The following is a 13,616-nucleotide window of genomic DNA, read 5'->3' as shown; positions in this document are numbered from 1 at the left end:
TGTCCTTGGTTGCTAGTACGAGGCAAACCCCATCAATTTTGCCTCGATTAGTGTTAGTGGCCTTTTGCAAATTGTAATTTTGATATACTGGCCTTGTGTACAAAAAAATGGAGGTAGTAACTATATTTGACTTCCTTCCCCATTGCGGTGACGTCGACGATATCTCGAACGTTGTGGTTTGGCGAAGTGCGTTCGACGGAGAACACCATTGAGGGAGACCACGGTAAGTCGTTCGCAAGTGCCGCCTGCAAGCCGAGACAACCGCCTTATTTGCATCCAGGAAGTCCGTTGAACCAAAGGACGCGTAAATGTACTAGTACTACTCGTACACAATAGCGTCGTCCGTCCAGCTTAGTGCGGTGAGATGGTTTCTCGAAGAAGACGATGGAGAAGCGGAGTCAGCGAAGAGTGAAATGATGGTTGCTTCGTCCGTGCTTTGTGATTTGACGCCTCACTGCTTTGTGATTTGTGATAGAAGGGACAGGGGAGTAGACTCTGTCCTCTATACTGTACATGCGTCCAAGCACGGGAGAAAGAGGAGAGACGTTGCATTTTTCTATTCCTTCATCAATCAATCAATCAGGGAGCTTCGGTTCCATCCTTTTGGCTTTGGCAACACCGTCCACAATGGTTCCCACGATGCCAAAAGCTATTTTCACATTTGGCTACACATTGTGGATGCCCTTAACCGTACCACTTGGTTTTGCTCCTGTGTGCTATCTATACAAATCTCAATTATATTGATCTAAAAAATTATAGAATCAAGATTAGTAAAAAGGAGGTGATTTTGCCGCGCGGATGGCGGGGGAGGTTTCTTATTTTTAGAGGACGTTGTCCTGGCGGTTTGCTAACATGCGGTCCCACGTGTCAGTGCTTTACCAAGCCGATCCGCTTCCCACATGAGGCAGAACAACGGCAGAAGCAACACGTGGTTAACTTGAAGAAGATGAGGGAGAAGCGGATTCAGCAACGAGTGAAATGATGGTTGCTTCGTCCCTCCAACTTCTTTTTTTAGCATTATTACTTCGTCCCTCCAACTTAACTGCGGGAAAGGTGCAGCTTTGTGATTTGACGCCTCATTGCTCATTACTACGCCGGCGCCATGACTGGGTGCTTCACCCCGGCTGCTCTGCACTGTATTCCGGTATGGCACGTGGACCCGGTAGCTTGATGCCCCACATGTCGGCGAAAGGGACTAGAAGATTTATGAAAGCGAGCGCTCCACTCTTACGACGGAGGAGTACACGACACGACGGCCCAGTGAACTGTCACTTGTACTGTATATAGTACTATAGTTTTGCTGTTTCGCACGATCCATCGATACAAACCCGATTAAACAGGAAAGGGCGGGATTTTTCCCGCGCGGTATATGATACTGGCCATACATTTCAAAGGCAATTTTAATGTATGCAAACTGAATAATTAAGTAACAATATGATATCTAGTAAAACTAAAAACACATATGATTTATTGTGTTAGAGTGTAGTAGTAGTGCTGTATTGCATAGTTGTTAGATGTAACATGCGAGAACGTGTAGAGATGTAGTTTTGGAGGGCCTACAGAGAGAAAAGCGTAATACGTTCACCGAACTTCAGAATAAGCTGATTACGGTCACTATATACGTTTTGCGGTGATTATACGGTCACTTGCTCACGGTTCAGCATCGGATTGCACTCTGTTGACCGGCCAAATAGTCTGCGTGGCACCATGTTGACTAGTTAAATTGACCACGTTCCTTGTGGGTCCCACCTGTCAGTTCGCATAGGGAAAAGGTCAGATAAACACAAATTTACGCAGGCGCGACAAGACTCCACCCCGTGCGCGGGAATCACCTGGTTGTGTATGTGTCTGTCAGGGCCTGATGTGTGCGCATGCACGTGTAGGTTGAGCACTTGAGCGTGAGAGTGTGTGTTGGTCGTGTGGTGTACTGGTGTGTGCATGCATGCGTGCGTGTGTGCGTGTGAGTGTTGCGTGCGTGCGTGGCTGCGTGTGTACGTGTGAGTGTTGCGTGCGTGCGTGGGTGCATGTGTTCGTGTGAGTGTTGCGTGCATGCAGTTCGTGTGCATGCGTGCGTGTGTGTATAATCACCACACCAGCTCCTGTGTGTTAAAACAGACGGCTCAGCATACCAATACAAGGCCACCTTGTCCGCTGTGCCCGCGGTCATGACTTCGAACCACCGTCCAATATTTTTTTGTCGTTTGTTTTCATTCTTACTAGCAAGATGCCCGTGCGTTGCACGTAACATCAAGATGCATTTGTATGACTAGTTTATCTTGTGAGAGAAAAGGATGAACGAGGGAAGGCCTTATTTGCAAATGTGGAGAGGTGTGTGGGTACATCTTAGGCAAAATTGTCATAGTTTCTTTCCTATCCGTCAGATATAAATCGGACGGCCTATATTGCAGGATGGCAGGCACACCATCATCACCAACTCTGTTTTTTATAAGAGTGTATTTTATCCCTACTCTTATAAAAAGCATAGTCGGTGATGATCGTGTGCCTGCCATCCTGCAATATAGGCCGTCCGATCTATATCTGACGGATAGGAAGGAAACTATGGCAATTTTGCAAAAAGATACCCACACCCCTCTCCACACTTGCAAATAAGGCCTTCCCTTGTTCATCCTTTTCTCCCACAAGATAAACTACTCATACAAATGCATCTTGATGTTCCGTGCAACGCATGGGCATCTTGCTAGTATTTTATAAGAGTGTAGATGTAGAGTAGATACAAGCCGACAGGTGGGCCCGATGGTAGTGAGATAATGTGATGCAACACTAGAGGTGCCACGTGGAGCGTTTAACTGGTCAACTAGTCGTGTCTTGAGCAAATACAGAGTTGTACGGTGAGCCCGTGACTGTATAATAACCACAAAACGTAAATGGTGACCGTAATGAGTGGATTCTGAAGTCCAATGTACGTATCGTGCTTTCGCTTCAAATACAATGATCGTCACTGTATATATCGCGAGAGAAAGATGAAACATGCGTGAATGTGCTGGGGGCTTACTTTTAGAGGACCTGGAGATAGTTTGTGTGCGTACCTGAAAGGGGCGTAGAGGGGGGGTATGCGATGGAGAGAGAGATGCTCTTCGTTTCTCTTTATTATGACTAACTTTATATATAGTATAAAAATATACAAATTCACAGTGCGGAATAAATATCATTGTGGGCACCATGCAATGCAAGCGTTCATACTCCTCCATATAACTTTGTAATGTTGTATATATGTAGAAATTCTAAAATATTTTTTTGGCCACACTTTATTCAAAAGGAATGTTGTATGCGAAATAAACGTGAAGAGAGGGCTTTTTAGATCAATGGGGTACGTGATGTAACATGTGTGAATGTGTAGTTGATGCATTTGGCAGGGCCTAGAGAGGTATGTGTGTGTATTACGTATTCGAGAGAGGCATGGATAGAGGGGCCGACAGGGGGGGCGTGGGAGAGATAGCACGAGAAATGAGAGTGGTCTAGAGAGAGAGAGACGAATATGACGTCACGGCGAGAGATTCCCTTGAGTGTGTATATGCAAGGGGGAGTGGATAGAGGCACCAGGAGAATATATTTTTTGTGTGTGGTGTCTGTGTTGGTATGTGTGGGTGTGAGAAGATAACGAGACATGGGGGCAGAGGGTGTGTCACCGCGTGAGGTCCGGTGGGTCGAGGTGAGGCCCTTCGTTCGGTTCCGTCCCGCGCCACATTGGTCGGCCCGTGACGCATTTAGGGAGACCCATGGATGACTAGTCGTACAAGACAAAGATAGCATAATTGTGAAGGACTCTATGTCCACTGACAAAGCCGGCTAGGATTTGTAACCCTAGGTTCTCGGACTAAGGTAACCCCTTTATCTCTGATATTACTATTCATCCAACCTAACTTTAAGGGGCATCCTACAGAATGCTCTGCTAGAATCATACTCGTCGATTAGGAAGAGAGGTGTGAGACAATGCGTGAGAGACATGCCTAAAGATAATGTGCGTACAGGAGACACGTAGGCAGGTCTATGTATATAGAAAGGGTCGATGGGGATTGTGCGTGTGTATGCTTGCGAGAGGAAGAGTGCTTGTGATAAAGGTTAGTGAAAACAGTCGTAAATGGTTACGAGAGGGAGGGAGGGTTATATCGAGAGCATGTGTGCGAGAAAGACACCTCGGGAGAGAGTGTGTGAGCATGTGTGAGAGACCACCGATGGAGAGTGAAACTACACGTACAAGACTGCTGTACACATTGATTAAAGATATAAATTGTATCCAAATATTAGGATGGGATCATGATATTTGCAATTCGCGTAAGGAACGGTCATTGATCCATCAGACATCTAGATTCTATCGAATTTGAGCATGTCTATGTTATTATTCGACACAATTGATCCACATAGTTAGTATTTTGAACTCCAGACAATGCATCGCTTTAGCAATCGAATATAAACGTGAGTATAGTTCATGTTGTGTGTGTAAAGCACATTATACATACGAAAGTTACACAATGAACATTATAAATAGCTACCTATGAACTAGCATACATTTGAATTCAACTTAAGGTGGTTTTAAAAAATCGAATTCAACATGAAGTCCATTCAATTATTTGAATTTGATATCATGGCATTTGTAAATCATACCTAAATTATGGGGGCACCAATCTTTGCTCTGATTTTGTACATAATAGCATATGTAGTCGTGTACAAAATAGATTCTAATTTAGCTCCTCCATTCCAAAATAATCGTAGTTATAGGATTTTCAAGTGTCAAAATTTCAAAAAGAAGCGGATAATTTAATGAGGTTTTCAAACATACAAGGTCAAATTTAACGTTGTCTATTTAGGTCAATCCTCAAAGTTCAAGAGTACTCTAAACGTGAATGCTTGTGTTTCAAAATTTCGAACGAAGCGCCAAAAGAGCCTCTACTCGCCCGAAACCGCGTGAGACCAATGTTTGGTAGTACAAGGAAATTACTTTTCTAATAACTCCGACCCGTGAAACCTACCGGCCCGACGTCCAAAGGTCTAAACCGGGGTAGGTTTGTAGCTTCATCTAGACGCCACGCAACCGCCTCCGAAAAACATTCATACACAATGGCCGCCTAAGCACACATGCGCGCGGCCGAAATCGCTCCCGCCCACTATTTGGGACACCTGGGATTACCATCCTACCCCCGACCCGCAGTAGGTCCGAAATTTAAGAGGGGGGCAAAGTTTGTACTTTCCCCAAATTTCAAACAAGCGCGTCCCATCTTCTGTTCAAAAAAGCCAAAAACAAGCGCGTCCCAGACCGAAACATGGTTCTCCCCCCTCCCCCCCGCCCACCCGTCCGATTCCCCATTCGTACTCCGTGGGCGCAAAAACTACCTCTCCACCAGCCGCGAAACCCCGGCGTCCTCCGTCCGCCACCCCATTCCACCCATCAACCGCCGCCCTCCTCCATCACGCCGGAGCCGATACCCCGACGTCGTCGTCCACCGCAACCTCAACCGCAACGCCCTCCACGGCTAGTAGTTGAAGCCGAGGCCGAGCCGTCCGTACCCGAGCCAGTTCAACCACGCCGTCCTGCGCCTCACCGCTGCCGCTCCAACTTCGCCACCCTCCACCGCACCGGAGCTGTTCCTGCTACGCCGTCCTTCGCCGCCTCGGATCTGCTTCCCCTCCGCCGACATACGGCCACGGCAACACAGTCAACAATTTGGCCATGGGTTCGTCCAAGCATGCACCCTCTCCAAAACATCGGTTCCCCGGCAAAAAGAAGAAGATCGCCGCGACATGTGGAGGGACCACACCGGCAACCGAAAATGGTACTCCTCTTCCCTTATTCGTGCAAATCTTACGTGTCTGCTTGCACGGTATTCATCCCACAGAAGACACTAGTTGACCGCTTCTTCTTGATACTAGATGTTCCTAGTAACTCGCGATGCACAAGGTTTCTCCTCATATACTATTTCACCTTAGCTAGAGGTCCGTCGCCCCCCTGAATTTCAATTCCTGGTCAGTTGATTCCCAATTAACGGAAGCATTCCCCGGCGTAACAGGCGCTAGTCCGCCTATTACGCCGGGGAAGCAGCGCCTCGGTGTTTATCTTAGGGGCGTGTGGGGCCTAGAGCTACTGGCGCCCGATCTGGAGGTCGGCCGGGATTAAAGGGATGGCCTGGGGGCGCTGCCAAGCACGGCGGTGGTGTGAGGTCGAGGGGAGGGCGGGGCGGCGGAGGCAGGGGTCTGGGCCGGTGGTCGCTGGCGGTTCGAGAAAGATCGTCAACAGTGACTGGCGGGAGGTAGACGAAGGCCATCTGCCCGTTCCTTATAGATCGGACGGTTCATTAAAAAAATCGACTGACCTATTTATTTTCAGTCGACTGTTATCTTGACATGACCACATGTGGTGGTGTGCTGGAGGAGTACCTGCATTTCCTGTGCTCATATATTAGAAAATCATACGGAGTAGAATCTAATTTTGTTTGCCATGCAATGTTGTAGAGCTATCATATGTCTCCTGTCATTTATTTTTCAGCCACCTGCTATCTGCTACTTTTACAGTGCACTAGTTCTGCACACACTTCACCCATACTCTCACTATTGTGTTTTTATGCAAGGGTATTTCAGACTCTGCCTTGACAGAAGCAGAAAAGATAAGAGAGAAGTCGCTCCAGCGTGGTACGCGGCTAAGCCAGACACGTTTCAAGCTTATAAAGGGTGTAGTGTCAGCAGATGGAGACGGGAACGTAGCTCTGGAGTTGATGATCTCGCTCGCCATGAACCACCATCCCAGGTGCTTGCTTTAACTTCACGGTGTCATATGTGGTTGCATGTTCCATATGGTGTCTAGCTTGTATTCGAAAGGCCGAAGTCGGTCTTTATTAAGATAAGGAAAGATATTTTTTACATGAACCACCATCCCGTGAGCACCAGAAGACAAATAGCTAGTCAGGGCACTGGCCGAGCCAGTGACAAGCCCAGCAAAGAGAGGCATCACCTGGAAGCCAACTAAAAAGCCGCGATGGTGGCGAAGCAGCCCGCCTCCCACCAGGCTCTCAGGTCCTAGATGATCATGCTCACCACTCCAGCCGGATGTCTAGCTTGTATTGCTTCCAATTTGGTTAAATTGCATCTGCTTAGCTTACACATTATACCTTTGAATATGACATGCCTTTCTGTTTTTGGTACATACTAGTACATCTGTGTATTAACCATGTTCTTACATCAAACTAATGTTCTTGTGTATCCCTCATCAATCACTTATGATGAGGCAGTCAGGCAAGTGGAATACTCCTCATTTAAAGAATGCAGCGTCAGCCTCCCGACATGATTCTCAAGAAACAGCAAGGCTAGATGAAGATAGTGAACGTAGCTCTGTAGTTGATTACCGCATTTCCCCTACACTAGCATCGCAGGTGCTTGCTCTAACTTGGCAGCGTGATATGTGGTTGCATGTTGCATATGGTGTCTAGATTGTAATTCTTCCAATCTGGTTAAACTGCATGTGCTATTCTGCTTAGCTTATACATTATACCTGTTAATGTGACATGCCTTCCTGTATTTAGTACATAGTACATCTGTCTATTAAGCATGTCCTCACATAAAACTATTGTTTTTTTGTATCCCGCATAAATCAATATGACGAGACACCTTCAGTATATGCAGTGTGATATTAGTTGCATCTTTGATATGATTTATAGCATGCGCTGCTTCTAATTTGTTGAAATGCCATTTATGATGGGACACTTTTAACTTGGCAGAGTCATATTGGTTGCATCTTTCACGTGGTGTCTAGCTTGCATTGCTTCTTATTTGGTGAAATGGTTTCTGCTTAGTTTACACAAACAGTTGTGAATATGCCATGCCGTCCTGTTTTTCGTATTATTCCATCCTGGAATCATGTGTTTGCCTTACATCAAAGTAGTGATTGTCAGTATCATGCACGAATGAGTTCTGAAGAGTGAATTTTATTGCTTTTTCTTGTCGGTTTTACTTGACAATTCAAAATCAATAAAGCGGAAGGAAGTTAGCAAGGCAGCGGATGAAGGTGCTCCTTCCAAATGGAGGGCCTCTACAGATTCTACTCCTCCATCCCCCCAAGATGATTTCCAAGACAACACATGCATAGACACTCAACGTAGCTGTGTTGGTGATGAGCACGTCTCCCCTAGTGCACCATCACAGGTGCTCCCTCTAACTTGGCACTGTTATATGTGGTTGCATGTTATGTATGATGTCTAGCTTGTATTGCTTCTAATTTTGTTGAATTGCATCTGCTTACTTTACACATTATACTTGTGACTAAGACACGTGTTCCTGTTTCTAGAACATACAATATCTGTCTATCACACCATGTTCTTACATCAAAGTACATTTGTTCTGAAGAACTAAATTGTTATTCGTTTTTCTTGTCGGCTTGACTTAACATGGCACAGAGAAAGAGGAAGCAAGACAGAACGACAGGGAAAGGGAAGCGGAACAATCCTGCAGATTCTGCTGGTACTGATGGTGCAATAGAAGGTCAAAGTCCAGCGGAAAATTGTACCGACAGGGTATCCCATGCTACACGAGCTGCAGAACAAGCCAAACAGAAACAAATAGCTGCCACCAAACAAGCAGAGACAACCCTAGTTGTTGCAACACCTTCCACAGTACCACCAGCTGCACGATTTACTCGTTCGTCAACTCAGCTAGCAGCACGTTCCCAAGCTCCCTTGCCACCTGACACTACTTCCGAAGCACTCTTGACACAAGATGAGTTGGCAAGATCAGATGAACTTTGTGAGCTTCAACAGCAAGAAGGTAGTTGCTGGAGTCAAGTTACAGTTGCATGCTTCTTTATATGTAGTCTCACAGTTTGATGTACACTAACACTTCCTATGTTTGTTGTTGGACTAGCACCTAGGCGCAAGAGGAAACAAACATCAGGGATAATGCTCGATAGGTTAACTAAATCTAGAGGAGGAAGAATGGAGATCCGTTTTGAGGCAGGTTTAAAAAGGCCACGTGATGCTACAGAGTCAGCCAAGTTAGTATCAGAGGCAGCGGTTGCTGTTAGGTGTCATGTACGTATCCTCCCAACATGGATTCAGTACAGGAATGACAAAGACGAAACCCAGTTCAACACCTTCCTCGACCATTTATCTGTAAGTATGGTTATGTATGGAAACTAGTAATATCGTCTTGCTCTGTCCAATACTTTCTAGGTTGCTGATAATGAGACTCCCATAATTTTCAACAGATGAGGTTCAAGTTGGATAGCCAAGATGATGCAACCAGACAAGCTTGCACCCATGTTTTCAAGTCTGCTCTGCGACAGTATCGGTATAACTTGAGGAAAACTCACTTTGAAGGCAAGGCTAACAGTGAACTTGCCCAAACATCTCCAGTGGAAAATATATCTGATGAAGACTGGAGAGGCCTCGTTAAACACTGGTCCGATCCGAAGTATCAGGTACATTATATATATGTGATCAGATCACATGTTGAAGTCCTATTTACGCATGTGCCACACAAATCTATCTTCTTGTAGGTGAACTGTTCAAAGAACAAGGCCAACCGTACGAAAGTGAAATTCCAACAGACGACAGGATCTCGTAGCTATATTGCACACTGCGAGGCTCTTGTAATTAGCTGTTGTTTCACTCTTTTCGCTGTACCATATTATCAGATCTATATTGACTTGTTCCAAATGCAGAGGAAAGCCCGCAAGGACCAAAAAGTACCTGAACCAAATGCTGTGGAAATCTTCAAGGACTGTCACACCAGCAAGAAGAAGGGCATGACTACACCAGTCAAAGCCGCTGTTGTAAGTCCTTAATCCTCATGCCTTTTAACTACTACTTACTCTGACTTGTGCCTTGAACTGCATGGTTTGCAGCCAATGTCTATTACTCTTTTCAATTTTATACACAATTGTCTTAGCGTATCATTGCACCTTACAAGGTTTAAAAGAGAGGAGTGATGTTCCTTTGATCTTGACCTGTAATCTAGTTCCGTGCTGGACTTGCCCACACAACGTTACAATTGCCTGTTTGTCTGTTCTCAGTTGTTTTGTGATATGAATGATGTCATACTATGCTTACCGTATTATAAACTTCGTCTCTTTATCCTTAGCCCTCAATACAATGTGAAGAAATAGACAATACATTAGCGATGGTACATGGTCATATGTTTGGAACCTGGTTTTATTATGTACTTTGCAATAAAATACAACTATTATTTTACATGGGTTCACCAGAATAAGTTCTGTATATAGACCAAAGCTATTTTGTTTGGTTTTGCTGCCTCCTTAATATCTTCTGTTCTGGTACTACTAATGTAAAACCACAACTTTTCAGCGAGCTATGGAAAAAATGGTGGAACCGCCACCTTCTGAAGGTGGCGAGGCAACTATAACCGCAATGTCAGCTCTTGCTGCAGTGGGTCAGTACCTGTCCACTAACAGTGCCAAAAGCACGTTCCTGCGTAATACTGGGTTGGTTGTTAAGGCAATCTCGTCCAAACTGCCTCATGATCAAGATATGCAAGCTCAAAACAATGTTGTATCTGCGCTCCAGACACAAGTCCATTCCCTAACAGAGACCCTTTGTGAAACAAGGAGAGACATTGTTCGATGTTGTCAAGATATGCATGGTTTTGAAACCAGACTATCAGACATTTGCTATGTTGTTCAGGAGCCTAGGAGAACTGAAGGCCAAGGTTATGGTGCTCCATCGGACAATACAGCATGAAAACGTAACAGTCAGGTCAAATGAACTGAGCTTCTGAACTTCTGGTGGTGCATTTATCTGCTAGACTGTTAACTTTTATGCCAACCTTCCTTTTGTTTTATAGTTGTAATTTGTTTTGGTGCGATACAAAATTTGTTCTTAACGTGCAGCCACCGGCTGAAGAAAACAGCAAGCCATTTTTGTATAGTGTAGGGTGTTCCCTATATTTGCACTGGTGGCGAACTTTGATGCCCACCGGCTGTAGTTTACATGGGCCTCCTACGGGCCGTAGAAACAATTGGCCTTCTAAGGGCCGTAGAAACAATGGGCCTTCTACGTGGCATAGAAACAATGGGCCTTATACGGGCCGTAGACACAATGGGCCTTCTATGGGCTGTATCATCAATGGGCCTTCTATGGGCTTATGATCGGTTGGCCAAACATGGGCCAATAACAGACCACATTATGGCCGTAAATGGGCTAGAGTTGAAATCGTCCGTTCATGGGCCGACCATAATGGGCCATCGTTAATCGGCCGTATTTTGATGACGCTATCAAAACGGCCCAACGTATTAACGGGCAACAAACGGGCCGATTGTAACCACGGGCTGAATTTGGCCCACAAGCAGAAAATGACAGTAATGGGCCGTAAGATTTCATCAATAGATTTGAGCGGCCTTCATTTTGCAGAAAAGGCATAAAGCCCGACTACAAATTAATGAAGCGATCAGCCGGCTAGGATACAAAGGAGCTGATTACAAAGGCCAAAACTTGATAAAAAAAACTAAAAGATCACATGCAGATCACGCTCGGGACCAGAAGCTATAGGTAGAACAAGAACAAACACCATCCCGTACACTAAGAAACTAGAGTCAAGCCGCCGAATTGCCCAACGCAGCTAGAACAGCAGAGAAGGGATCAACTCAAGACACCAACGGATGGAGACGGGAGAGGCTGAACAACATAGAGAGAAAACTAGCTCTACCGTTGACCCAAAGGGGCCAATGTTGGAGAGGAGATTACAGTCTCCCCGTCATCCATGTCATGCCACTACATGAGGATAACGTACACTGGCTAACAACCCACGAGTGTACCAGGCAGGAGCCACTTAAGGATTGTGGACCAGCCAACTCGCCTCCACACTACCTACGACCAAGAGAACAACGCACCACCGCCGCCTCAAACCACCGAACGCCACAACCGCAGCCTCCACCCATGGCTAGGGCGATGCCTCCAAGAAGGACTACACCACTAGAATGTCGTCGTTGTCCTGCCCAAAGGCCAATGTTTTCACCTGAGTGCACGGGAGAGGATGAGGGGTGGCGAGATTGGAAACCCAATGCACCCTCAGGAGGAAACCATTGCAATGGTGTCGGCGCCGTCGAGGTCGACGCAAAGTAGACCACGGGTTTCCCCATTCGAGAGCTGCTACCAACCCACGCCCACCAGCCAGATCTAGCTGGGAGGACCGCGGCAAGGGGAGGGTGCTAGGATCCAGATCTAGAAAAGTCAGTGGAACATCCTGATACATCTCCGTCGTATCTATAACTTTTATTGTTTCATGCCAATATTCTACAACTTTTTTATAATTTTGGCAACTTTTTATATTGTTTTTGGGACTAACATATTGATCCAGTGCCCAGTGCCAGTTCCTGTTTGTTGCATCTTTTTTGTTTCTCAGAATATTCATACCAAACAAAGTCCAAATGCGATAAAAATTTACGGAGATTTATTTTGGAATATATGTGATTTTTGGGAAAATTATCAACGCGAGACGATGCCTGAGGGGCCCACAAGCACTAGGGGGCCCTACCTTGGGCGCGGCCAGGAGGCTTGCGGCCACCCCGTACGACGGTTTGTGCCCTTCTTCGGCCGAAAGAAAGATAATATTCGGATAAAAAACATGTTAAAATTTCAGCCCAATCGGAGTTACAGATCTCCCGGAATTTAAGAAACGGTGAAAGGCCAGAAAAAAAGAACGCGAAACAGAAGGGAACCAGAGAGATATATCCAATCCCGGAGGGGCTCCTGCCCCTCCGCTGCCATGGAGGCTAAGGACCAGAGGGGAAACCCTCCTCCCATCTAGGGGGGAGGGCAAGGAAGAAGAAGAAGGAGGAGGGGGGCTCTCTCCACCCTCTCCCACTAGCGCGGGAACGTCGCCGGGGTCATCATCGTGACGGCGATCTACACCAACAACTTCCCCTCCGCCATCACCAACTGTCCCCCCTCTATGCAGCGGTGTAACGCCTCTTCTCCCTGCTGTAATCTCTACTTGAGTAGCGATCCGACCTCAGACGGTCAAATCTCTGTGCATAAGTGTCATCCCTGGGTCGGTAATGCTGACACACACAGTACTTGAAGGATTTATAACAGAGTTCAATCACACACTTATTACATCGAATGTCTCAAAAGAGAACTTATTATAATAAATATGGCTTAAGGCCATCTAAATAATATAACAGCGGAAGGCTTGTAAGATAAAGTGAGTGCATCAACTCCAACGGCATAGCTGAGTGCACGACAACGACCTAGCGCACCTTACTCTTCGTCTGAAAAGTCTGCAACATGATATGTTGCAGCCCGAAACCGGTCAGCACATGGAATATGCTCGCAATGTAACACAGTAGAGCAATGAATAGAATAAATGCTATCACTACATGCATATATGGATGGTGGAGGCTCTATGGTTACAATGTTTTGCGAAAAGCCAATTTTTTCCTATAACAAAGGAATATATTTTGTTTAACTATCATGGTAGTTGTTAAACATTGAGAAGGTTCCTCCAACTCAATCCCAATTAAGCAGTATTAATAACCCAACAAATTAATTAGAGTGATGAGATCAACATGATAATCCAAGAACCAGATACTCAAGATGTCCATAACCGGGGACACGACTAACCATGATTAGTTTGTACACTCTGCAGAGGTTTGCGCACTT

This window comes from Triticum aestivum, chromosome 7D, assembly GCF_018294505.1.
Source record: "Triticum aestivum cultivar Chinese Spring chromosome 7D, IWGSC CS RefSeq v2.1, whole genome shotgun sequence".
Classification (NCBI taxonomy): domain Eukaryota; kingdom Viridiplantae; phylum Streptophyta; class Magnoliopsida; order Poales; family Poaceae; genus Triticum; species Triticum aestivum.
The sequence above is the reverse complement of the archived record's forward strand: the minus strand, read 5'-3'. Positions refer to the sequence as shown.